The 26,154-nt window shown below is 40.2% G+C and overlaps 1 protein-coding gene across 3 annotated transcripts in view; it reads left to right on the forward strand.

Annotated features, from left to right (window-relative positions):
- RIMBP2 (RIMS binding protein 2) overlaps window positions 1–26,154 on the forward strand; it is a 139,453-nt gene that overhangs the window by 12,331 nt on the left and 100,968 nt on the right. For all 3 annotated transcript variants that reach the window (XM_071572025.1, XM_071572020.1, XM_071572021.1), the window contains exon 2: window positions 19,334–19,471. The gene's annotated coding sequence lies outside the window, so the exon portion shown is untranslated. The remainder of the gene's footprint in view (window positions 1–19,333; window positions 19,472–26,154) is intronic.

Genomic DNA, 26,154 nt, shown 5'->3' on the forward strand with positions numbered 1-26,154 from the left:
CAACGTAGCTTGTAACACCTTGCTTAAAATTGTCCCTTTGTGTTGCTGTTACCCAAATGTGAAGACGCTCTTATTTGTTACATAAGGGGATTCACTTGCTCCCCTTCCTTTGTACTCATTTGTAAGACAGACTTGGGATTGTGTGTGACTAAATCTGATCCCTTGGGGTTGTGTTTATGGTGGACTCGACCTTAAGATTCCCGGACTCACCTGTGATGAGCTAAATTAATCTCTGATTATAAACGATTGCTGATGACTTCCTCTCTTAGCCTGAATAGCACAGGTGTGTGCTTTTGACCTTAAGGTCTTCAAACTGTGATTTCTAGGGATGTTATGTCTGGGATCTGAATTATGCAGACCTATGAAGGGCAGTGGGGAGGGATGTTAGATCTGCTGCTACAACCTTAAAGATAAAGAAAAAGAATCTTTCTTTGGGTGAGAGAAAATTCTCCCAGTCCTAAAAATCCTGCTGAGAATCAAAGGATTGCTGGAGGTTTCTAAGGAATGGTTCTTTCTGAGAAAATCAGGCCAGGATTTTCCTTTTTTATCTAGAATTTAGAAGAGAAAGTATATTTAAAGACACCCATTCTCTTCCTACATGAACAGTGGCTAGAATTTAGCATGCTGTCTGCACTGGAAGTTTATTAATGTAATCACTCAAGCTGCAGATAGTTAAAACATTGAAGGAATCAGGCTGGCAGGGAGCCTAATCACTGTGCAAAACCAAGCCACACCACAGCAATATTAACCTTTCCCGTCTGGAGCTCTCTGAGTTTCCCTCTGGTGTGCTTATCTAAGCTTGCCAGCAGAATATGCAAGGTAAGGACTTACAGGAGATGTGGTATGGGGGAGAGGGGTTATTTATTTTTATTTGGAATTATGTATTCCAATATTTGCAGTAACGGCTTTCCTGCAGAATTAAAATAGAACGTGCCCTAATTTGCTCTGTGGAAGGTAGGAGGTGGAAGGTCAGTGTAAAGATGGTTTACCCTGATTCAGAGAGTCATGGAATCAAGAGCCATTTAGGCTGGGAAAGATCTCCAAGAGTCCAACCTGGATCACCACCCTTGGGGATCTCGTTCTCTTTCCCCAGGAAGGAAGTGGCAGTGCAAGGTTGGGCAGCAAATCCCTTTGAGATAGTGTGGTCCTCCTTTGAACGTGGCAGAACTCTGCCCAAATAACCTGTATCTGGTCACAGCCTATTTACAGACTTCCCAAACCTGCCACAATGGGACTGAGACTTTCCCAAGCTGAATTGATGTCATTCTTTTCCCTCACCTTTGGAAGCACAGCTGGATGGGTTTCACTGATGTCCTTTGCTAAAGGCTTCTTCTCAGCCTGACCTGCTTCCTGCCTCCTGCATTCATGGCTTAGGAATGAGAGGAGGGTCCATGGGCACAAAGGCAACTGGGAGTGTGCTGGTTGGGAAGGCCTTTTGCAGAGGAGTTGCACAGATGGTTCCTCAGGCAGAGGCAGCCTTGGACTTTGGCCTTGCTTGTTACTGCTCTGGTTATCTTGCTCTTGTCACTCTTAGAGAGGACAAGAATTTTCCTCCTGACCCATGTTTACAGTCATGACTTGGTTGTGGCTTCCATATTCTGGTAGAGAAAGGGAATTGTCCTGAACCACTTCAGTTCTGACCTGCCAACTGAACCATTCACTTGGTAAAGACTCCTTCTCATCCATTTTAGCAGATTTCAAGTCATCATTTAAATGATGACTCCAGTACTTGCACCAGCAGTTAGAAATACGTGATTTTTTATGTGAGGAAAAAAAAAAGCAAAAAACTTTTTCTAGAAAACTTTTTATACCAACTCAAGATGGAATTTTAAGTTTGCAGAGCTCAGTCAGTCTAGATTGCTTTAGACAGAAGATTTGTATTAACTTTTACTGGCAGTGATAAAGAGGTAAGATATCCAGGAGAAAGAGAATTTAGTTATGACAAAAAATACTGTAAGCTTCAAGGAATCTTAATTCCTTAAATGATGGAAAGCAGAAAATTGCAGTGAATCTCAATTTCATTAACTGGATCAAAGAGGAAGATAGATGTGCCTTGCATATCATCAATTCTATCCTTTTGCTTATACAGGACACAGATGGAGGCTGGAGAAAAAGCAAATCCTTTAACCAATCTTCATATAACTTAATAGGAAAGTCAAAGTAAATTGATTCTCACTTCCTGGGCTTAATTCTGCACCTGTGATAATTTAGTTATTTAACTTGCCTTTATTCAAAGAGCTCCCCTGGAAAAGGGCAAGTGTCAGCAGCTATTATAGGCACAGGTCCATGTGAAGGGAAGGTGTGAGCACAGATGTCTGTGGGGTTCAGGTGATCCGTTAAATGACACACAGGAAAAGCAAGTGGGAAGTCAAGGTAAATTTGCTGTAAGTCTACCCAGAGAAAGGACCAGTTATAGCACTGGCACAGACAGCCCGTGATGAATGACTAATGCTCAGGCAGTATGTGAATTTAGTAATAAGTTATAAAAATCTGATGGAGAAGGAAAGCTTTCTGGTTTTAGTGTCTGTATTAGAGTGGATATAAGTTACATCTCAAAAGTGCCCATTTCTCCTTTCACTGTAATAGGACCCAGTCCAACAAATCAAGTCTGGGTGTCTCTATACCTCTAATGATAAAACAATCCTATGAAAATTTACATTTTCAATCTTGCATAATAAATGTGATTAATTTTTAATAATAACTGTAATCTCTATAATTGGAATACATTTTGAAAAATGTGTTCTAGTAAATGTTGATGCATCATATAGGTGGTCCCAAATTCTTAGTGTCTGAAGACACAGTTGTGTTTCTTACACTAAATGGTGGCTCGGACCTGAAGACTCAAGTTCAGTGCAGACACATCTCCCTCTGATTTTATACTGCACAGGCTGAAAATCTCTTGATTAGCCCATTAGTGCCTGGCCAGAATGGCAGATTATTCACCTGTAGAGCTAAAGCTGTGGACTGCAGTGTTTTTGGAAGGCAGGGGGAAGCCTGCAGTGCTCAGGTGGCTGTGCTGTAGGGCTGCTCTGTTCACTAATGTTTTTGGCTGCATATGTAGGCACAGATCCAGCCAGGCTTATGTCAAAGGCTTGCAGAGGGAGGGGAAAAAAAAAGCCTTCTCTCTGCAGGTTCAATTTCTGTTTTGGCAGATACATTTAAGCTTGGTCATGACATCATTTATAATTATCAGCAGAGCCCTGATGGCGGCTGATCACAGAATTAACGGCGGCGCTGCTGCTTGACACGCGAGGTGCTGAAATCACTGCACGGAGGAGAGGAGAGGAGAGGCATGGACTGCACAATGCAGGTTCAAGGAGCTGTTTGTCCAGTGATGGGAGGTGCTGTTTTTGCCAAAAGGATGCTTTTGCTGCTGCCAAACTAGGGATGCCAGACTCAGCTGGTTTGGCTATTGAAAGGTACCAGCTGTCACCAGATGCCTTCTGGCTTTTTGTTTGGGTTTCAGATTTCTTTACAGAGATGAATCTGTAGTTCTTGTCCTGTTGTTTATGTCAGAGGTAGTCAGACATTACCCTGACTGTCATTTTCTCATAAAAAACCACCTCAAATCCTTTTTAAAGGATTTACATTTTATTTTGATAATACTTAGGGCTTAAAGGCCTGATTCTCCTTAGACTTGTGGTGGTATCACTGAGGGATAATGCCAGTAAGGAAGATATTAGTTACACGTGTGAAATGAAAGAAAAATGGGTCTGGCTGATAACATAATTCATTTAAATAAAAATCAACAGCCCAGTGGAAAATATAGGTATTATATTTGCTAGTGTGCAGTTCCTGCAGAATGATGCAGTAGCTTCTTGGTATGTGCTGCTAAAAATTGAGGTATTTTGTCTGTCTCATGCCATGCAGACCTTGGAATCCTTTGTACTTTTGGAAAACCTTGAATGTAAGTTATATATTAATATATGTGATGTTGTGAATTCTGTTGTTGAAATGAATATTCTGGAAGATTCAGCATCAGTGGATACCTGGTGTTCATCAAGGCTTTTTTTCTTCTTACTCAGGAGGTTATACAGGTTTGAGTTGACAGTGAAGGCAGAGCTTCCTTATAGTCTGTGAAAAAAATAGTTACATGCATGTTTAGCACAGGAGGGATTTCTTATTCCAGTTTTCCAGTGCACAAAGACTGTCCATATTTGCAGCATGAATACAATGGAGAAATCATCCATTTCTGCTAAATAAGCCTTTTCTAATTTGCAAATTAGGTAAATTATTTGACACTGATACTTCATGACAGAAATACTCAGCAATATAGAGAGATGTCAGTTCATTCTTTATAATTTTTGAGTGTTAAAAAAAAGGAAATAAAGCTGTTGCTTCTTCTAGATAGCCAGCTTTGTATTTTTCACAAGAATCACATTTCTTGCTCTTGGCACAGTATTTATTGACATGCTCTGATATTCTGGTTTTTAAAGTGGTTTTTAGCTGTAACACACCAACAGGAGGGGTTTGCATGAGAACTTTTTCCTGCCCAGAAAGTACCAAAGTAAAGTGGCTTTGAATTTATCATAAAACTTTGACAGGAGACTCTCACATTGAATTGAGGCTAGATTTCTGCAGCTGGGTGTTTAACAAATTAAATTCAGAGCAATTTGGCACAGTAGCTAAAAATATGGGAACCCTCAAGACTGCAGCGCTTTGGAGAATTGGTGTCAGCTAAAGCAAGAGCCATTATGAAAATCAGAGTGATTGAGAATTTTTTAAGCTGAAAGGGCAAACCAGTGTGATATTGGATGCATAAAGAAGACTCAAATCAAGGCAGGGATACAAGATTTGCAAGAGGCTTTTGCAAATATGAGGTTGCTCAGTGAGGCTCCTATCAGGCTGGATTTTGGGAAGAGTTTCAGTTTGATGGAGGAAAGTTTGATTAGAAATTTTGCAGACTGTTTGCCTGGAAAAGTGAAGAAAGATCACAAAGTGAGGGGGATCTTTGATGGGAAGAGGTGTGAAAAAAGTAGTCTGGGAGTTTAATAATGTAATATAATTTTTCTTCAATTTTTCCCACTGGCTGGACTGAGCATTCTATTGCTTATCAAGTGGTTTTCTCTTGTCAACTGTCTGTTTTCATTTTATCATTCTGGTGATGTAGACTGTGGGATGTTTCTGTTCCAGAGCTGTGACTGCATGCCTGGATAGCCTCCAGTACTGCCTATTGTTCTTTCTTTGAGTTCTAAGTGACGAGTGAGCTCTAATTTTTAAATTTATTTATTAAAAACTCCTATCAACAATCTTCCCATTCACAATCAAGATCACCATTCACCCAAAGCAAATCTGTATAATTAGCCCCAAGCTAAACTTGGTATTTTCAGCAGTGTTTCCTATTTCTTATTATAATGGGAATTGTTCAGTCTGGCTGATACTGGAAGGATATTTGAACAGAGATATAAGGAATTCTTTTGTCTGATGACAAACACATCTTATTTATTCCTGATCCTGTGAAAGAGTTGGCAATGCCCAGAGCAGTTTTCATTAACAGCACAAACTAGTGGAGGAAGCAAGATTATTAAAGGTCACAGCCTTGCAACATCTAGGCCAGAAAAGGGAGTCTGTGTTTGCATTTTAAGCTCAAGATTTTTACATATCACTAAAGCTTAATTTCAAAAGGATGTCTGTCCCATTGTATCTCACCCAGAAGAGGGCAGTGGAAATACACCACTCATTTTATATTACTCTTACCAAAAGTGCATGAGGGTTCCCTTCAAGATGGTAGACCTTGTGGAAGGCTTGTCTGAAATGCAAAGTTCTGAGATGCATTTTGTAACTGAAGGTTTAATATGTCTTTACATGAATGGATATTCCAGCCAGGAATGCTGAAATGCCAATCTTTAAACACTCCCATGCTTCTCAAACCCCCAACTGGAAACAGAAACACTGAATAAAATAATGAATGTTCAAATAAATATGAGGTTTAAAGCTAACAAATGGTACAAGTGGCAATGATGGGTGTAGGAATATAAGGAATATGATACAACAGAACATAAAATTACTTCAGAATCCGCTTGGTTCCATCTATGATCAACAGTCTGCTTGGACTGAATTCAGTGTGCAATGGAGATCCTCATATGACTTGTCTTAAAGGTTGATGCCCTGGTTGCTGCAGTCTGAGATGAATTCAGAAAGCTGGTAGGAAACACTGTGCAACTCCACCAGGTGTCATCAGTGGAATATTTTGGGATGTCTCCTTGCCTAACCAATGAGCATATCTTGTTATATGCTTCCAAAAATTACTTAAGAAAAAGTTGTGATGCTTTCTTTTGAACTCCACATTTTGCAATGACAGCTTGGTTTCAAAACTTCCAATATCATGGGCATGGTTAGGTGGGGACTGTGCAGATAGTCATCCTTCCTGAAAACTGGTGAGATGAGCAGAACCAGCATGGGAATATGTTTGATCTCAGCCTGGTGTCTTTATCTCAGAATCTGATCTCACCCATATGAGCACTCACTGTGCTGCCCTTTGGCTGTTGTGCTCCTCAGAACCTCTTTTTGGAGCAATTCTGGGCTGGAGTTTCATGTGGCTGGAAGGGAATTGGCTAAATGGCCAAAATGGAAACAATCTCCATGGTGTGTGTAAAGCATATTTGGGCTTGTGCAAAGGAGAGAGCACAGGTAAAGGATGACAGAGTGACCATTCATATTGTCTGGGGGTTGTGTAGGAGGAATTCACTGTGAATTCTCTGAGCTTTCTTGTTTTTCCTGTGGTGCCAAATAGAATAACTTGCTTGAAAAGAATCTTCAGAGGGACAAGTATACATTTGGTTTAATTAAGCCACTAAAATCAGGCAGGAAGGGAGATGATGTAGGAGGAACCCTCAGTGTGCTGGGAGAGGGCTCTGTTGTCAGCAGCAAGCCCAGGGAGTAGATGCAGCAGGGTCTGCAATATTTTGGGCTGCTCTCTCCACTTTGTCATGTATGCAGCTGCTTCTCCCCTTTTGTTTTTATTTCATTAAAAATATTCACAAAAATGAAATGTGGTTCCATCTGCTGCTTTTGGTGCTGTCATCATTTTGAAACTATTTTTCTCACCAGTTTTCAGTGGCTGGGAAGAGTCTGATTTTCTCATCTGTGTCCCATAGTAGACCCCAAAAGTAACAGGACAGTTTCTTATGTATTTGGTTTCAGAAATTATTAGAATTCCAGGTTAAAACTCCTTTCCTTCACCCAACTTTTCCTTTGGTGGAATATCTCCCAGATCATGAATATTTTCAGTTTCCTGTTTTGTGCATACAGAGCTGTCTCACAGCTCTCAACCTGCAATTACAGCTCTCCCTTATAAATATTTAAATGCCAGTTCAGCTTTCAGACAGAGTACACCAGTGACAAAGATCAAGCTTTCTGACCTTTTGTTAATTTGCTCAGTGAAATAGGATTCCCTTGGTCTCATTTTTAGTATTTAAGAGAAGAAATTTGCATACAGAGAGGGTGTTGGCTTTGCTCATTTTTTGTTATTAATTTACTTTTGGTACATTTATTCTAATAGACCTTAAAGAAAAAAAGTCACTAGATAGTTTTACCAGGTTAGCTTGAGAATAAGAAAGATAGAATTTAAGGGAGAAAAAAAACAATACAGGTTCTTTTTCAAGAAATGACAAGAAATTTTTTTTTTATCATTATGGAAAAAAAAAAGATTCAGCAAACAGAGCAAGTGGAAATGTGTTTGGACCAATAGAAAAGTTTGCTACTCCAAATTTATTTGATGTTTCAGAGAGCTTTCCATAGAGCTGTTTGGTGGTTCATGGCCCTTCCTGAGACATCAATTCCTGCCTAGAACATCAGAAAACTCCAAAGGAGTTTACAAGCCCCAAGTGCAGCACTAGTGGCTGCTGAGTCCTCTCCTGCCATGGCAAAGGGCACATCCCGTGCTTGGGGTGGCAGTGACTGTGCCCTGATCAGGGAGGAGTCTGGGGAGAGAGTGATGAGTTTTGATAATCACAGAGATTTGAAGGGACAGGTTGAAAAAAATGGCTCAGTGTGTGCGATGGAAATTAGAAAGAAATGGCAAAAGCAGCTCCCACTGTAGGATCTGATGATTGGGAGGGTGATATGGCTGTGACATTGAGCTAAGGAAGGGACATAAATTAGCTTTTAGTTCTCTTCTTTGAGAGTAGAGAGAAAAAACTGGGTAGAGCCAGTTAAGGATAACAGAAGGACAGAGGCTATTCCTGGTTGTTCCAATCTCCTCATTCACTGAAGGTCACTGAAGACCAGACCCTTTCCCTTAGGCCCAGTTAAAAGTGTCAAACATAGAAAACTTCTTCCCGGGCAGCAGAGCCTCTCATATCTCTGAGTGCCTGCCCAGCAAATAAGGAAGAATCTGCAGGTTAATGGAGAATATTTCAATATTTCTCTAGAAATTGTACCATTGTTGCAAAAGAATGATTAGTATTTTCTGCTAAAACACCAACCAGTAAATGATTACAGCCTGTAATTGTTAATTACAATTTAGAAGTTGATGTTGCACAGGTCTGCACCGACACACTTCTCTGCAGGTCCAACAAGTATTTCTTAGTGTGAGAAGTCAGTATATATGAGTGTGTTTGTAAAATGTGTTATAAACACATTGTGTTAGGATGTTTATAAAATATTTGTGTCTGTGTGTTTATCAAATGAACATTTAGCTGCCAACCCCACTGATACTCGCTCAGAAATAATGTTTTTTCTTGGAGAGAGGGCAAGTCTTTGCTGCTCAAGATAAAGGCATTTGCAAGTACTACCAGAGGGCTGTTTTAAAAAAAAAATTATACCTGATTTGAGAAGTAGGAGCAATGGTTTTGTTTTGGTCAGAATAATGTCCTTTTTATTTGAAACAATAATTTGTTAAAAAAAAGAATACATCTCCTTGTGTAGATGTTGTAGAGGTAGGAGGGTCTTCAAAAATGAGATTAAATTTGGGTTTTTCTGGTCAAAGGATTGAGGTCAGGATTTATGTCCAGCAGCATTTTCAGAGTGTATCTGTAATAGGTTAGAAAGGCCAAAAACATTCAGAATGTCAAATAATTTAGCCTGGAGGAGGCTCAGAGGTGACCTCAGCACTGTCTAGAACTACCTGAAGGGAAGTTCCAGCCAGGTGGGGGCTGGTCTCTTCTCCCAGGCACTCAGCAATAGGACAAGGGGGCACGATGGGCTCAAGCTCTGCCAGGGGAAATTTAAGTTGGAGATCAGAAAAAAATTCTTTACAGAGAGAGTGCTCAGGCATTGGAATGGGCTGCCCAGAGAGGGGGTGGATTCCCCATCCCTGGAGATTTTTAAACTGAGCTTGGCCGTGGCACTGAGTGCCATGATCTGGTAAAGGGACTGGAGTTGGACCAAGGGTTGGACTCGATGATCTCGGAGGTCTTTTCCAACCCAATCCATTCTATGATAATTAAAAAAAAATAAACAAGCCATTATGTTTTGGCAACTCTAAGTGTTTAAGTCTTCTTACCAGACAAATGTCTTTACAATTCCAAATCAATGTGCACTTCAAGGAATGTTCAGAATCCTATGGAAGAGAAATTCATGTAAGATACACCTTGGGATCTTTTTAACCTGCTCGGATCAGACAGTGGCTCAAGCATTAGCTCCTAAAAATTGGAATTGCATTTTATTGCAAACTGTGCCAAGGGAAAGTAAATCTTATCATTCATTAATCAAAAGCACACACGGGTGTATTTAATTATTGGTTGGTTTGATTGTACTTTAATAATATTAACAGAAGAAAACCTGCAAATACACACACATAAATGAATCTGCATGGAATATGTTAAAGTACTGTGAATGAATCTGAATGACTTCTGCATCTTCCCAGTACAAAGGCTAAAAAGGGCAGCTTGCAAAGGAGGGAGCATTTTAATTTTAAGGCTAAAATGCCATACATTGGAAAGCACTTTGCTCTGGAAAGAACTACGAACTATTTGTGAAAATAGGAAAGTGTGAAGTTGGAAAATCTCAGTTATTGCTTTGGAAATGAAATTGTCTAGTCTGAAAAAATACAGCACCTGCATATCCTAAAAAATGAATGTTTCAAATATAAAATAGAAAATTTGTGCAGTAACACAGGAAGCACATTTTGCACCCATTGAAACAAATCAGTGAATATTCATACAAGTATTTGTTTATGTAGATCCACCTGTGCTAGTGAGAGACAGAGAGAGGCTTATGTAGGAGCAAAGGGAGAGTTTATTTGAGAAGTTTACAGTTTTTTTTTTTTTAATCAAACAGCCCCTGCTGATGGTTTCAGACTCAGAAGCAGGAGATTTGCAGGTGGAAATTTGTTCTGCAAATAGTTTTGCCAACCCACCTGCACCTCTCTGGCGAGTTCACCACAAGCAAATACACTTCTGTCAGACACTGCTTGTTCTGCAGTTGACACTCGTTGTCTCAATATTGTTTCATCATTTCCATGTCAGGAAAGGATGTCCAAGTGGATGGTGAGAGTGGATGTAAAAATTCCAGGGTGTTGTGGTGTATAGATAAAACACCTGCCATCTAATCTTTGCTTTTGACCTAACTAAAAAACCCATGACCAAGCTACAGATTGTTAAAATTGACAGAAAAACTAAGCGGTGAAATACATAAATATAATCACTAATTATTGGCTTTACAGGAACTGCAAAATCAAAACTCTTTCAGTCACAGTTTTGGAAACACTACCTGAAGATTTGGGGTTCTTTGTGTTTGTTGTGAGCTTGGGGATGTTTAAAAGGAAGGAATTTTTGCAGTTCTGGGAGCAGAGGTCAGGACCATCCTGATGCTGTGGCAGCTCTTGTACTGGCACCATAGTTTTCTAAGTTGCTCTTTGTTTCTTATTTTACGTGCAGCCATAATGGAATGGACAGAGGTATAAAGTTGATTAAGGAAAGGACTAATTAAGGGTTGTAATTAAACTAGTAGAGGAAATTACAATAGAATTGAAAATTCAAAAAGAGCATGGGTGATGTGAAGGCTAATGGTGTTAAGGCAGTAATCTCTATGAAATAATTGATTCTGTAGCCATTAGTCTTTTCTAATGAGATTAAGGACGAGGTGGCAAGATCTTGCTAATTAATTTGTTTTGTGACTTTGAAATATGATGTGATGGTAGAAAACTGGGGGTTGTTTAACCCACCGAAAAGCTCTTTAAATTGTAGGAAAATATCATCAAAGTTTTTTCATCTTCTCAGTTGTAATACGGGTTAAGGATAATATTTGAGTTAATACTAGCAAAATAAAACTAATATATTATAGAATCATAGAATGGATTGGGTTGGAAAAGACCTCTGAGGTCATCAAGTCCAACCCTTGGTCCAACTCCAGTCCCTTTACCAGATCATGGCACTCAGTGCCACGGCCAATCTGCGTTTAAAAATCTTCAGGGATGGTGAATCCACCCCCTCTCTGGGCAGCCCATTCCAATGCCTGAGCACTCTCTCTGTAAAGAATTTCTTTCTGCTCTCCAACTTCAATTTCCCCTGGCAGAGCTTGAGCCCATCGTGCCCCCTTGTCCTATTGCTGAGTGCCTGGGAGAAGAGACCAACCCCCACCTGGCCAGAACTTCCCTTCAGGCAGTTCCAGACAGTGCTGAGGTCACCTCTGAGCCTCCTCTTCTCCAGGCTAAACACCCCCAGCTCCCTCAGCCTCTCCCCATAGGACTTGTGCTCCAGTCCCTTCTCCAGCCTTGTTGCTCTTCTCTGGACTCGCTCCAGCACCTCAATATCCTTTCTGAACTGAGGGGCCCAGAACTGAACACAACACTCAAGGTGTGGCCTCCCCAAGGCAGAGTCCAGGGGAAGGGTCACTGCCCTGGGCCTGCTGGCCACGCTAGTTTGGATCCAGGACAGGATCCCATTGGCCTTCTTGGCCACCTGGGCACACTGTTGGCTCATGTTGAGCTTCCTGTCAATTAGTACCCCCAGGTCCCTCTGCCTGGCTGCTCTCCAGCCACTCTGTGCCCAGCCTGGTGCACTGCAGGGAGTTGTGGCCAAAGGGCAGGACCTGCACTTGGCCTTGTTGAACTTTATCCCATTGGAATCAGCCCATCTCTCAAGTCTCTCCAGATCCCTCTGCAGAGCCCTCCTGCCTTCCAGCAGGTCGACACTCCCTCCCAGCTGCATGGTAGAGCCTTACTGATGGCTGGATGTAGGAGATGGCTTCTCCAGATGGCATTTGAGGTGCTTTGTGAGGACTTTGTACCAACCATTACTGGCACCAAACCTGGTGGAGCCTTCGTGTGGTGCCTATCAAAAATGTAAAGCCATGTTGTTTTACTGCTTGAGCCCTTTGATTAACAGCAAGTCCCTTCTTGCAGGAGTAATAAATTTTGCAAGTGATGATAAGATTCTTTTCTTTCTCTAACAGTGATTTTCGTAATTCCTCAAGGCTCACTTCTGAGGCAGTATCACTATTTTAAAAGCTTCTTGGTGTTGTAGAAAGCTTGTTACCCCTTCTCAAATCTCTCCTCTGTTCCTGTATATATAATTTACAGTCAGCCTCATTCCTGTGTCAGTGGCTGTGTGGATCCACTGGTTTGGATAAGATTTGGTGATAATGCAGAATTATAATAAATATATTCTTCTTTTTCAGTGGAAAAATCAAACATGAAGATTGCAAAGCACCTGAAATGTTTTTGTTTTTTTCTTCTGACAAGAGTAAAGGGTGTGTTTGTGTGTATCATTTGTAAAGGTGGTTGCCTGCAGCCACATCCCTGCACTGTGACCCCGTCAGATGGTATCAACTCCACAAGGTCAGGCTTGGGCCAGTGACTGGGAGGAAACCAAGGAACTATCCCTGGAAGCTTCAGGCAGTTGTGCTAAAATTAAAAAAAAAAGGGCATTTTATGTTTCTTTGGGGGTTGACTTTTGCATCAGATGCAGGAGGAGCTGTGGTGGGGTTCTGGAAGGACTAGTGATGCTGGATTTTAGGTAAGATGCAGTACCCCATTTTTTGTTGTATAGTCATAAAGGTGACATAAGTTTTTGCTCATAGTGTAGTGTTATTCCAATGTCACAATGGTTTCAGTGTTTCTTCTTGGGGAAATATGCAGGCAGATGTAAAATTTCAGAGTTTTTAATTTTTTAAAAAAGAGGCTGTGTGTGAATTACTATGGTCAAATATGAACTACTGTGGACAAATACACCTTGTAAGCTATTCAGGCATTTTTCTGTGCTGTGAGCAGTACATGTATTTTTAACCTAAAAAATTAAGGGGTGTTTCCACAGTGCTGCTAATCCAAGATTTGCCTTATTTTACCCACTTAGACTTAATAAGCCAGTAATAAATTGTAATAAATTAATTATAGATAGTAAATAAAATATATTGTCTTGCTTAGCATCTGTATTAAATGAGTCTTTCTCTGCACACACCCACACAGAATTGCAGGATTATTAGACATTGTAGTGCTGCTGATTATTTCACTAATACTGAATATTTCTCTGATAGAGGCAGAAGAAAAAGGACTTGTTAAAGCAGGGGCAGGTCAGGCTAATCCTTTCAATTTAAGAGGAAAGTTTGAAATGTGTTGTGTGAAGGATTTATGGAAGTATCTTTCCTTACAAGCTCAACGTGTAAGAACTGCTTTAGTAGAGTGATAATGTATAATTGTGGACATTTTACCTTCCATGTTGAGTGTTTTTGTCCTTTCTTTAACTTGGCTGCTGATTCTTTGGTCACAACGCATTTGCCATCTGCAATTTCGGACTGAAGTCAATTGCTGAATCCTTTTTAATGTATAGAGATCATAAAAGATATACCACAGAGACAGCATTTTTAAATTAATTTTGAAAACTCTGTTTCACAACCCAATCAAGTAAGGCATATTAATGTCATTTGGGTTTGCAGTTATATTTTGTCATTTTAGAAGCTGGTATTTATACCTCCCCAATAAGAAAAGGTTTAGTTGTCATAAACCACATTGAAACAGTAATCATGGAGATTATAACATTGAGTCCATTGTGATTTACAGTTTTAAGGGAACTTTGGTAAAGGTGTCACTTTATAGATGCTCCTGAGAACATCTGTGTTCAGGTTTGGACCTCTGCCTTTCATTGACATTTGTGTCTTGCTGATTTCAGCTTCCAAAAGAAATACATAAACTGATAAGCTTTGATGTCCAATGGACCACAATAAAATATCCTCATACTGCACCTTCTGTATTGATACTTTGTATCACTGTAATATGAAATAGCATAATCATTCAAATTTAAGGTATCCCAATGAAATTTTGGGGACTCTGCTTTTGCCTCTTAACCCTCTCTGAAGATCAGTCACCCCAAAATATTATGCCTTCAGAACTGTTCCTCATGGGGGTGTCTGCTGTCAGTTAACAGCCAGTAAATGAACCTTGTGAATCCCTTTTAGATTATACTGAATGAGTATAAACAAAAGCTTTGCACAGGGATAGTGTGAGGAAGGAAATTAAACTAAGACTGATGGAATACCTTCAGGAAGATCAGCTGAAAAAGCAACACCAGACAAGGTTTGTAAATGATTGTATTAAAAAATGGGAAATGTTGGAAGGAAAAAATCCCTAAGATGATGTTTGTCAGTAAAGTGTCAGTGGCCAGTCAGCTGAACACAAGGAGGGAGTCTATTCAGATTTATTTAATTAGAGTATTTTCATCTCCTCACTCATCTTTTATAACCATCTGTTTTCATGTTGTCCCTTCCAATGGTCTTCAGAGGTTCCCTGTTTATTTAGTGGGGATTTCCTGCTGCTTTATCTATAATACAGTGTACAGGACCATGCCTAGCACACTTCTTGGGAACTGAAGTGCTGCCTGTCCTCAAAAATTGATACTTCCCATGGGCCTAGGTGGGAACTGCAATCATTATTTGTGAAATAATTCATGTTTTGAACTGCTGTCCAGTGCAAACAGAGCAGTAAACGAGGTAACTGCTTATCCAGTCAAGGATCATGTTATAAAGTGCAGGGCTTCATGCCAGTGGGACAGAGAAAGAGCTGGAATGTCTTTTCTCATCTTTCCTATGACAGAGATAAGTCTTGGGTTTAAATTAGAATGAAGATACCAAAATACCAAAGCTCCAGATTAGAGGATACAACTTAAAAGCATCCATTCCCTCAGGTTCAGAACATCCTGTGGGAATATACACACCCCAGCTCAGCAATGGGGTTTTTGTATTTATTTCTTAATCAGACTGGAGCTGATGTGGAAATGAGTGCAAACCCAAACTTTTTGGCCATTATGAGTGTAACTGCTCAGTGTTCTGCTCCTTTTGAAACCTTTACTGTGCAGGTGGGCTCCCCACAGAGCTGCCCAGCAGCAGAATGTTGGTCTGGCACTTGACCTCATGTTAAGGATTTTCCTAGAAAGACTTTTTCAGCTTTTCAGCAAACCTTCATAATGTGTGTTCTACAGCAGTGGTGGCTGGAAAAGGGTTGACTCTTCCCACTGTTTCTGTTCCTTGAAACTTTACTGAGTGAAAACTCTATGAAAAGAGTATTGTCATAAGCTTATGACTCTGACAGGTCATTTCTTACCTGCATTTACACCAATGCTGCAGGTACCAGAGCTGTAGATTTGTGTTTCTCCAGTAGACTCCTTGTTTTCACTCAGAGAGCCCTTTGGTAAGGCTGGAATTTCAGAAGAATTATATTAACTCTTTGAAAAAACCACCCTTTGGTTGCAGATCCTGTGGAGGAACACCAAGCTGCAGGTGTGAACTTGCATTTTTAAGGCCTGTGCCCATAAAACATCTATTGACACAATCCTGGCATCAAAACGTTACCATTGCAGGGATGAATATGCTTTGCTTCATTTGGTTATGTTTTTAAGAAATAATGCTCTTGCTCAAACCACACTTTGATAAACTTCTCAGAACGGATCTTCTCTAGCAAAAGGCTTTGTCACTGTGCAAGAGAGTCCTTTAGCAGTCAGCCTGCACCTTAATGAGTCATTCAGATAAACAGGTCCCAGGGCAGATTGAATTACGATCCTGTTCAGCTGACACAAAGCAACCACTGGTTCTTCTCAGGAAACTCATGAATAAGTAAAAGCTCCTGTGCTTCCAGGCCCAAACCCAACAGAACTGCAAAGGTTCCTGCTCCTCTGGGTGATTTCCCATGTCCTGCAAGTGCAGCCTTGATGTTGCCATCAGAATTAACTTTGTGCTGATGAAGACATCAAACATTATGTAAGTAAAGGCATTTAAAAATAGATGGGGATGTGGGGGTATGAGTGGAAGTGTCTGTCATTGACTCTGAACAAGCTGTTAGATGTAACCTCTGATATTTAGCTGTGCCTATAGGATGCCATTCATATGCCTTGCCATTTTGTGTGTGGAGGGGCACTATCCAAAGGCATTTTTAGAATTCCATTTTAGGGAATAAGAAGTCTTTGGAAGAACTTATTCCTGCTTATCATCCACTGAGGCCAATAAGTATGTCAGCCCTACTCTGCTGTTACATTATGGGTTTCAGCACAAATTCAGGCTCCAGAGGGTGTTGTGCTCCATGCATGTAATATCAAGAGTGAGTTCTCTGAGGGGTTTGTAATTGAGGTGTTACAAGAGTCATAATACAGAAAAAGAGTGAGGGGAGAAGTTCTGTAACCTTGGGGTGCCACCTGGCTGAATAATACTCAGCTTTCCAAGGTGCCAGAGCAACTGAGACCTTTAAGGACAGTTGAATACCTTTGAGAAACCCTCATGGGAAAGTTTTCCTGAGCATAAGGAAGAAGCACAGAGATGCCTATGTGAAAATGTGGTTGTTGAGGGGGTGGAACTGTTGGGTGAACAGAGGTGGGAACTGATACCTTGATAGTTTTTACCAGAATGCAGAGAGGACAAGATGGAACTGTTGTTTGCTGTTATGTCTCTGCTGACTGCACAGTGTGGTGTGTTGGATCCTGAGGACACTGCACTGTGGGGGCTGTGTTGGAGCTTTTCTGAATTTCTTTCCTACCCCCTTGCAGTGTAGCTGAAATGAAGCCATCTCTGCAAAGATGGGGGCTCATCAGAATTTAATTTAATTTAATTTAATTTAGTTATCAAATCTCTCTACTCAGTTTTTTTTCTAATTAGTGAAATGCAAACCAATCAGATATTATGGAAAGGTTTCTCACTGCTTTATGGATCTAGTTGCAACACAATTTATTTCCGAAACTGCTTTTCCAAGAGCTCTAACGTCTTTGCACTTACTTTGACCTCAATCTTGCAAAAAGAGGGATGTGAAGATAGAGCATATGGTCCAGGGTTGGGAAGAGTTTGTGCAAAAGGGAGGACACAGCAAAAGTTTTCACAGAAATGAACTGTAAAATACCCTCTGTTTTCTCATGGAGTATCTCTGTGAGTTGGGCTGACCCTGGCTGGACACCACGTGTCCACCAAAGCTGCTCCATCCCTTCCCTCCTCAGCTGGGCAGGGAGAAAACATCATGAGAGGCTCATGGGTCAAGATAAGGACAAGGAGAGATCATTCAGGAATTACTGTTGCAGGCAAATCTGACTCTACTCAGGGAAATTAATTTATTACCAATCAAATCAAAGAAATAGAAACTATAAAACACCTTCCCCCAGGCTCAACTTTCATTCTGAATTCTCCGCCTCTGGGTAATGGGGGCTGCATTCAGTCCATCACACGTTGTCTCTGCTGCTCCTTCCTCCTCAGGGGCAGAACTCACACTCTTCCTCTGCTCCACCATGGGTCCCTTCCATGGGAGACAGTCCTCCACAAACTTCTCCAATACTTTGTATTGTTGTATTTAGTCTTAAAAGTGAGAAATTCTGAAACATCTTTACACTTGTATTCCTTCTCTTTTTTTTACCCAATGTACCTGTCTCTGCTGTTGGTACTCAGCCTTTCCAATGTGACAAGTGCTTCACTGTCCAGGTTTTTATTCAAGGGATGGCTTGTGAATAGGCACATGAACCCACTGCCCCATGCACTGCTCAAATGCTTGATGTTGTGCACCCTTTGGAACTCTTAAAATTCAACCATGCCAGGAGGAGTTTCTTTCTTGCACGTATTTGCCTTCTGTTCTTCCCCTCAATTCATTCCATCACTTGAGTTATAGCCCTGTAAATTAAGTCTTCAGAATTGTAGGATGTTTTTGACAGAGCTACTTCTGATCCTTAGGCAGTGGATCAGCCACCATTCACCACTGTCCATGAAGTGGACAATCCCATGAGTATCTTCATATGTAATCACCTTAGCAACTTGCTAATCTTCTGAGACTAGGAAGAACAAGTTAATTGCATTTCATGCTAGACTTTACATCCAACTTGGATTCTTTTAAAACTGTCACAGTGCTGATTCTATGTTACAATATTTTTAAATCCTTTTCTAAATTATTTTGAAAAAGCTTTTTTGTTAGTTTGCATGTTTCTTGAAGAAGCAGCTTAAAATGCACATGATTTTTACTTGTGGGTGGCATTAAAACTGAGTGACTTGTGGTGTAAGGAAGGGAAGCTCATTTTGCCTGTGGGGAGAATTGTTTTCTTGAATCTTTTCTTGGATTATGGAGCTAAACTATAAACAATTGGGCTCTTACCCCAAAATCAGTGGGAGATTTTCCATTAGTTGGAGTTACTTTGACTTGTGCTTGTCTTCATAATTCATGGTCTCTATTAAGTCACTTTGCAAATGGTGTTTGATTGTTGGCCAGAATAAAAAATTCTTAGCAGAAAATGAAGAAGTTTTGAACTATCCCAGATTCAGGATCTTTCAAGATTTCTCAGAAACATGTGGACTTCAAATTATATTTACATGAAAGTTGCTGTATTTGAGTTGGTTGTTCCCAAATCTTCTTAGAAATGGAATTTGGGAATGTTGACTTCACTGACTCCATCCAAAAAGATTTGAATTATCAAATGTAATGATCCCCCTTAAGCCAGGGAGTACTGTGAGCTGTGTGGGTGAGATGGCAAGAAAACTCCAGGGTATCTCTTGGTGCTTTGTGTAATCTTTGCTGGAAATTTGCTGTGAATGTAAAGAGATATTCTGACAGACTTGCAGACTGTGGTGATAAACATTATGCAGAATTTTTCTCCTTAGTTTTATGTCCTTACATTTCTTAGAGAAAATACTGAAACCAAAGTTTTTCATTTGCCCTCTGAATTTTTTTTTTCCTGCAAGGGACTAATGGTCTTACCATTATGTTGGACTTCAATCAGTGCCTGCCCTGACAAAAATGTTTCTTCAGCAAGGTTGAATTTATTAGTTTAGTTTGGCTTCTCTTGTCTGGAATGTAAAATTACCCATCACTTTCATGCAGCTTTTGGGGACGTGCAATACAAAACATGGTAAGGAATTGCTGTGTGGTTGGAAGAGCAGGGGCTACTCAGCTGGAACAAATGTGGGTTTAACAAACACTTGACTTGTTCTCTTTTCCTCTGCACAGTTTGGAAATGCTCCATCATGTCTGCAGCCTGCAACATCACAGAAAATATTTGATCAGACCCAGTTTATAGAAGAGACACAGATTTCTAAGTCTCATGTCACCACCTTAAATCAAAAGCATCATCATTGGCAGTTTCTAGTAAGTCCTGTCTTTATTGTTACAATTTTATGGCAACTGATGACTTTGAAGACAAGTCTCATTTTGCAGTCTATGGTTCTGGTTTTGGTTGGTTGTGGGTTTTTTTGTTTGCATGTGCACTATTATCAGGGAGTTGGGAATTTCTGAGGGGGAGTGTTTGGGAGAAAGAGGATTTAACTCTACCATCTTCAAAGCAATACATCTTATATTGATGTCTTAAATTCTTGCAGAATGGCAGTAGTACTTAAATAAAATACATCTGGACTTGTGACACAGTTTTAGCACGAAATGGGAGTTTAATAAACAGAAATATGACATAAGCAGTCATTCCAATGCTGTGTTCTGGATGCATAACTCAAAAGTACAGGATCCTGTGCCTAATGGTTGTGATCAGCACATTCCAGTCTGGTTTGGTGTGTACATCCTGACACTTGATTCTAAGCATGAACAGATTTTTTTCTGGTTGGATTTCTAGTTGTTTGCACATGGTCTGGTTTTCAGGCAGCTTTTGAATTTGGAGAATAAACTTCTGCAAGCATTGGCCAGTTAGTTGATCCCCATCTCTTGGTGACTGAGTTACAAGATGTAGTTCATGTATCACCTTTGATGTTCAAAGCACTTTTCCATCCAGTAACTAACAGAATAATTTGAAGAAAATTCATAAAAAGATACCACATTTAAACCTTATGTTCTTGGAATTCTTCTTTGTACCTCACTGAACTGAAAGTAAAGGCTTAAAGCTTTGCTTTGAGAGCCTGAGATTTGGAGCTCGAGGTTCTAAATTTGGTGCTGGATTTATCCATTTGAAGGATATGAGTTTGATTGCATCAGAAGTAATTATATTTAATATGACAAGAGAAAAGTGCATAAATGTGATATTTTGAACGGCTGTTAATGCCTTCTTTGCATCTCTGCTTCTGAAAAGAATAATTACATAGCTGTGATGTGAACTGAATGTTAAGGTCTGGTGAAAGGCATTTCTGGTAAAAAAAAAGTGAAGTCAATCTTCTAATGTTGTGTCAAAGTTCCCTTAACTGGCATTTGAGAAGTGAGGCAGCTGTTTGCAGCCCCAAACCCAGGCAAAACTGGGATGCCACTGGAATGAGTGGGAATTTTGCTGTTAATTTCCTTTACACAAACAATTCATGCTTTAAAGCAGCCTGAATTGTTGTAAAACAAGAAGCAGTGGTTTGGATTTGGGTCTGGAGAACAGAATAGAGACATGATGATTTGCAGCAGCTTGTTTCAGTCCACCATAGATAGAACCTTTGAGCCCCAGCAGAGTCCATTCACTGTTCAGTCTGTCAGTATTGAAGGGGAACACACAAAATATAAAGGGTTGCTGGGCAGTAGCAACTTAATGGATAAAGGGTCAGCTGTGGACACCCAAATCAGACTCTGTTTAAAATACTGCTGTTTACGTAGTATTGTAGTATGGACAGTGAGAGACCTTCATACTCTGATGCCAGGATTAAAATTTCCTACCAAAATAGTAAATAATGTTTCTTTCATACTGTCCTTACAGTACTTTGGGGCTGTATTTTAACCTGCAGCTCTCTCCTATTTAATTTTCAATGAATTGCCACAGCTGTATCAACAACAACTTTTAGTCCTCTCCACTGAAGATCAGACAAAACAGGTGCAATTTTTCCTTCTTGTTTTTGGTTGGTTTTTTTTTTTTCAGCAGTGGTTTCACTGCAAGAGGAACAACCTGTGCTTTGGTAAACAGAGACTGATTTTTTTACCTCCAGGCCAGTGTTCCCTTTGCCTTTTGTCATTCCCTCTTCATGTACATGAATATAAGAGGCTGCCCTCAGTTACCTGGTGGTTACCACGCAACAGCAGCACCTGACCCTGCCTGCAGTGTGGGCAATGACGTGCAGCTCCTGATTGGGAATTAAAGTGCTCTGAATTGTGAACCGAGGCTGATAAAAAGGACATTACTGTGCCTCTAATGCCACTTGCGCCGTAGGAGCAGAGTTTCTATAACAACAGCAGTTTGCTGAGATACAGCCCTTTATCACATGGGCATGATGGAGAAATTGGAGTTGCTTTAGTCTTTTGGGATAAGTAGGTTCCTCTAAAATCCACCCTGTACTCCACTGAAGCCTTTTTGCCTCTGTGCAGAGCAGGAATCTCATGTTTCCCAAAGGTTCCCTTGGATTCATTGTGTACTGAGGTCAGAGCAGGGGATGTTTATAATGACAGGCAAAAACTGTGCTGTAAGAAAAAAAAATGTGTTTATTTGCTTGCTACTTAGAGATGGTTTGCAGTTTCTTAATGATGGCAGAACAATGAGGCTGTATAGTATAATAATAAAAAATATGAATGCTTCTGATTATAATGATTAGTGTTTAGCCCAGACAGCTGGCTCTACAAAAGGAACTTTTCATGGTTACCTGTTTTTTTCCTGTGCCCTCTACCTGTGTGAGACTTTTAGCAATGAAACCAACAATATCCATGGCCAACCTAGTGTCTGGATTTTGAAAAATTATGAAGTCGATTATAATGTATTTGAATTTTTACCATTTTGTGTCTCTTTTAAGCATTTTTTAATAAATATGGCACTGAGTCCCAATGAGCTTTTACCATTCCACCATCAGTTTTCTCTCAATGCAGTGACTTATGTAGCTTTCCACTTGTAATGGTATTTTCTAGATTAGCTGTTGCCTGTGCAAATGTAGAATTCTGTTTTGAATTTATTGATACTGTGCCAGGATAATAAAAGCCTTTTTTAGCTGCAGGCTGTGAAGTAAACTTCCATCAAAAATAGATCTCAATGTGGTTTAAAAAGCATTTTTTTCTCAGTGGAGTTCAAGCAGGTCGTTACATTCCTGAATGAGTGGAAGCAGTAAAAGATACTTGAAGGCCCAAACAATGAATGTGCCCAGTATAAGGCTGGATTAAATTAGTGACCATGAAAGCAGCCTGACCTTTTTCTTTCTTCCCTAGAACACAATATTCTCACTCCCACAGTTTAAAAGGATTGTTGACTCGCATCTGACCTTTTAATAAAGACACTCTTGTCATATATTGCATTATTTTTCTTTATGGTGGACTAATCAGAGCCACGGTGAGGATGGGGCAGGGGCAGCACTGGGACCACGTGGGGCACACCCTGGTACTCTGTGGCTCTTCCAGGAGCTCTGGAGGGATCAGCCATGCCCAGGTGTTCAAAAGAGCACAGCTGGGTCAGGCCTTATTTTGCCTTAGGAATTTGGGAAAATACGCTACGTGTTTTTCAAGGGCTGTAGTTGTGATTTCTCTCCTTAATCCTGCTGCATTATAAAATGCAGATGAAAGGCCTTCCAGCAACCTTTATTGTATATGATATATTCAAACTGTGCAGATTCTTATATTAACATCTAGGCTGTTGGGTTTGGTGGTTGCAGATTTATGAGACATCCCAAAATGACTTCAGTGTAACTGAGCAGTGAATCTGATCTAAACAGACAAGAGCAGTGACACATTTTTATCTCTATTCCTCTATAAGGAACAGAACAAATGAGCCAATTAATATCTAAAGAAAGTCAAAGATAGTCTCAGGAACCAAATGCAGATTTTCTCATGCCCAGGCAGTGCTTGCAGCTGGTTTTCCTTTTTGTGTTTTGTACTCTCTCATTTAGGTACATCCAGCCAACCAGTGACACAAACCTTCAAGGGTTCCACTTCCCTTGAGCCAACTCTTTTCTGCATGTAGGATATGAGTTGGGATTCTGTTTGAGACAGTTTCTATATATATTTTCAAGTCTTGATTGTGTGTTTATGGATGTAGTCTATATATTTTCATAAACCTCACCACCCAGTGTTCTGTTGATTGCTCTCTGAAAGGGCACCATCTGCATAAGCCTCAGTGTGTATATTATCTTTCTCCTAAATGGAATATCTATTGTCACAGTCCCTGTTTCCCTCTAAATTGCCTCATCAAGTGTAATACTTGTATCAGTCAACAGAGCTGAAGAATCTCAGCTACAGCAAAACAAAAGGCAAGGGGATTTATTACTTTATTTCTCTGAAATACATTATGAGATTTGCTTTTGATTTATACTTTTTAGTGTCCAAATTACATTTGTCTCTTGTTTAATCATCTTTAAGGCAAAATAGTATGTCTGAGGAGGGAATGTGATTTAATTAACTTTAGTCCTAATGAATCAGACTGTAGGAGCCTCATTTGCAAGACTCCTTGTCCAGTCAGCAGGTTGGAGGCAAAGTCTTCAGATGATATTGCAAAATATAAGCCTTAAAACTTAAATCCCATAAGAAATCTTTAGGCTCAGTGGTGTTGCTGCTGAATTCAGAGGTGTATCAGGTGATGAGTCTCTGCTTTTGGCTTGAGATTTAATTTTTCTAAATATCTTCAAGTCTTTTTCCTGATGTTGGTGTTCATTGTTTTTTCACATGTTTCTTCTGTTTACCAGCAGCACCACTGAAGTCAGTAAGATGGGTAATATGATGAGTGCAAGCAGGAAACAGCCTTATCTGTATGAATAATCAAATTGTTCTCTAACAATATAAACGTAGAGGATCATTATTTGGGCAAACATTTCTCTCTGTTTCCTGGAGAAGTACTGATGATTAGATCTGTAGCAATAAGGCTGCTCAAAGCTACCAGGCTTGCTTTTCCCTGGCTAAAAAAACACCAGAAGTGTTGGATCAGAAATCATATAAATGCTGTACAAAGTGTACAGCACTTCATAAAGTCAACACAGCTGGGAGAAAGATATTTTAAATGACATCCCTTTCTGAATACGGGTATTAGAGCCTCTGATGAGCCCATGGCTTGGTGGGGAACATCAGAGATAAACAGCGTGCTGGGGAAAAGCATATTGAATGTCAAAAAGATGTATAAAACTGCATTTCTCAGCTGTCCCTTTTCATCAAACATAACCAGAAAAACTGAGATGTGTGAACAGGAATGTATTAGTGTGTGTTGAAGTTCACAAATTCCTGTCTTCAACCTGTGCTTAGCACTCATGCATGTTTTATACGCACGGATTCTGTGTCTGCATTTTCTGTCTGAGGATGTTAGTACAGGTTTCAAATGCTGAAGGTGCTTTACTGACAAATACTGGTTTAAAAAATGAAAAAAAAAAAACAAGTCCTTCTATCAACTATTTAAAACTGACAAGGTCTGCATGCACAATGTTTGTGTTTAGATCCAAAGTAAGTACATAGCTACAAACTACTGTCCCAGAATGTTTAGTTCTTATGATAAATTAAGAAAAGTGGTCCTTGGCATTGCCCTTTAGCAACATTCTTGCAACTTGGAGCGTTTGCTTTGTCTCAGGAAATGGTACTTGACACTGAGGAAGTTACTTAGCATTGGGATGAGAACAGAACCAATCTGGGAGTTGGGCATGACCAGGTTACTACAACAGGCAAAGAACTTCTGCTGCTCTGTCTAAATAGTTTGGGTGCTGCTTCTCTGATTTGGAGCAGCAGTTGTGATCCTGTCATCCAAAAAAACATGCCAGCTCTGGTTTTAATTGATTAAAATTGGGTGTATGAAGCTCTGAGAGCCTTCAGACTCTTGGAAATACTCCATGAGCACTGGCAGTGTGCAAGAGTGCTGTTAAATGGTGAGGTGGGAGAGAGTCTGTGCAGCACTTCAGTTGTTTGCCACTGTCAGTAGCTGGTGCAGGTGATGCCACTGGTGTTGTGTTGAAGGTACTTTGATAAGATGGAGCAGAGCAGGGCTCTTGAATGGAGGGGTTCTGGGGGCTGCCCTGTGCAGGGCCAGGAGCTGGACTGTGGGGATCCCTGTGGAGCAATTCTGTTGCAGGATATTCCATGATTCTGTGGTTTGTGTAGCTGTGACTAACCTGTGTAAATTCCTTCTGGCAGTCCCTGCTCTGTGGAAAGAGGTGCTGTTGGGTGTGGATGGTGCCCGTCACACCATTCTCTGTCATGCTGGGAGAGAGCCAACCACCCCCTGCCTTGTGGGCTGCAGGCTCAGGAATGCTTGACAGCATGTTTTATAGAAATTGCCACCTTTATTCTCCTTGGGGAATATGTGCCACTATTGGTCCATCATCTGGAGCCTTGGTATGACTTACTTTATTTTGGAGGCTGCTGTGTCACTCTGGAAGAAAACATCATAGGAGGTTTTCTGTATTTGCAGGAAAGTTGTAACTTAAGGACTTTGCTTCCCAAATCTAATAATGATGGTGAGATCTTGTTTCTGGATTTCATTGAAATTTCTTCCCAAGTTTCTGCCCTGGTTAATTTTTTCCTTCCTGAAAAAAAAAAATAATCATTTCAGATGCATTGAAACCATTAGCTCATCGTTACCTGCGAGGCAGTGGGTGGAGAAGGGAAATGAGTCGTGCTCACCATAGCAAGGAGATAATGAGCTATATAAATAATTAGCAGTGCATTTTAAAAATATGCTTATATAGAGCCAAAAGTGTCTTGGCTTGAGTTCATGGTCTCAAAGGCGTAGATGAGACTCTTCATTTCAGCAAGGCAAATATAATTTAACCCTTTCTCTCTGTGGCCTTTTAAAATTCATGAAATGTGAAATGTAGTCATAAGGGAATAGAATGTGACACACATGAAGACCACTCATAAAGATATTTTTAAACTCCCTGGTTCCTTCTTTAGCAGTAGATGACATGTTTTGTGTAGTTGCCATGAAGATTTGCAGATTATTCCTACCAGTTGAAATTCCAAACCCAAAATGG

The sequence above is a fragment of the Pithys albifrons genome, chromosome 17, assembly GCF_047495875.1.
Source record: "Pithys albifrons albifrons isolate INPA30051 chromosome 17, PitAlb_v1, whole genome shotgun sequence".
NCBI lineage: Eukaryota > Metazoa > Chordata > Aves > Passeriformes > Thamnophilidae > Pithys > Pithys albifrons.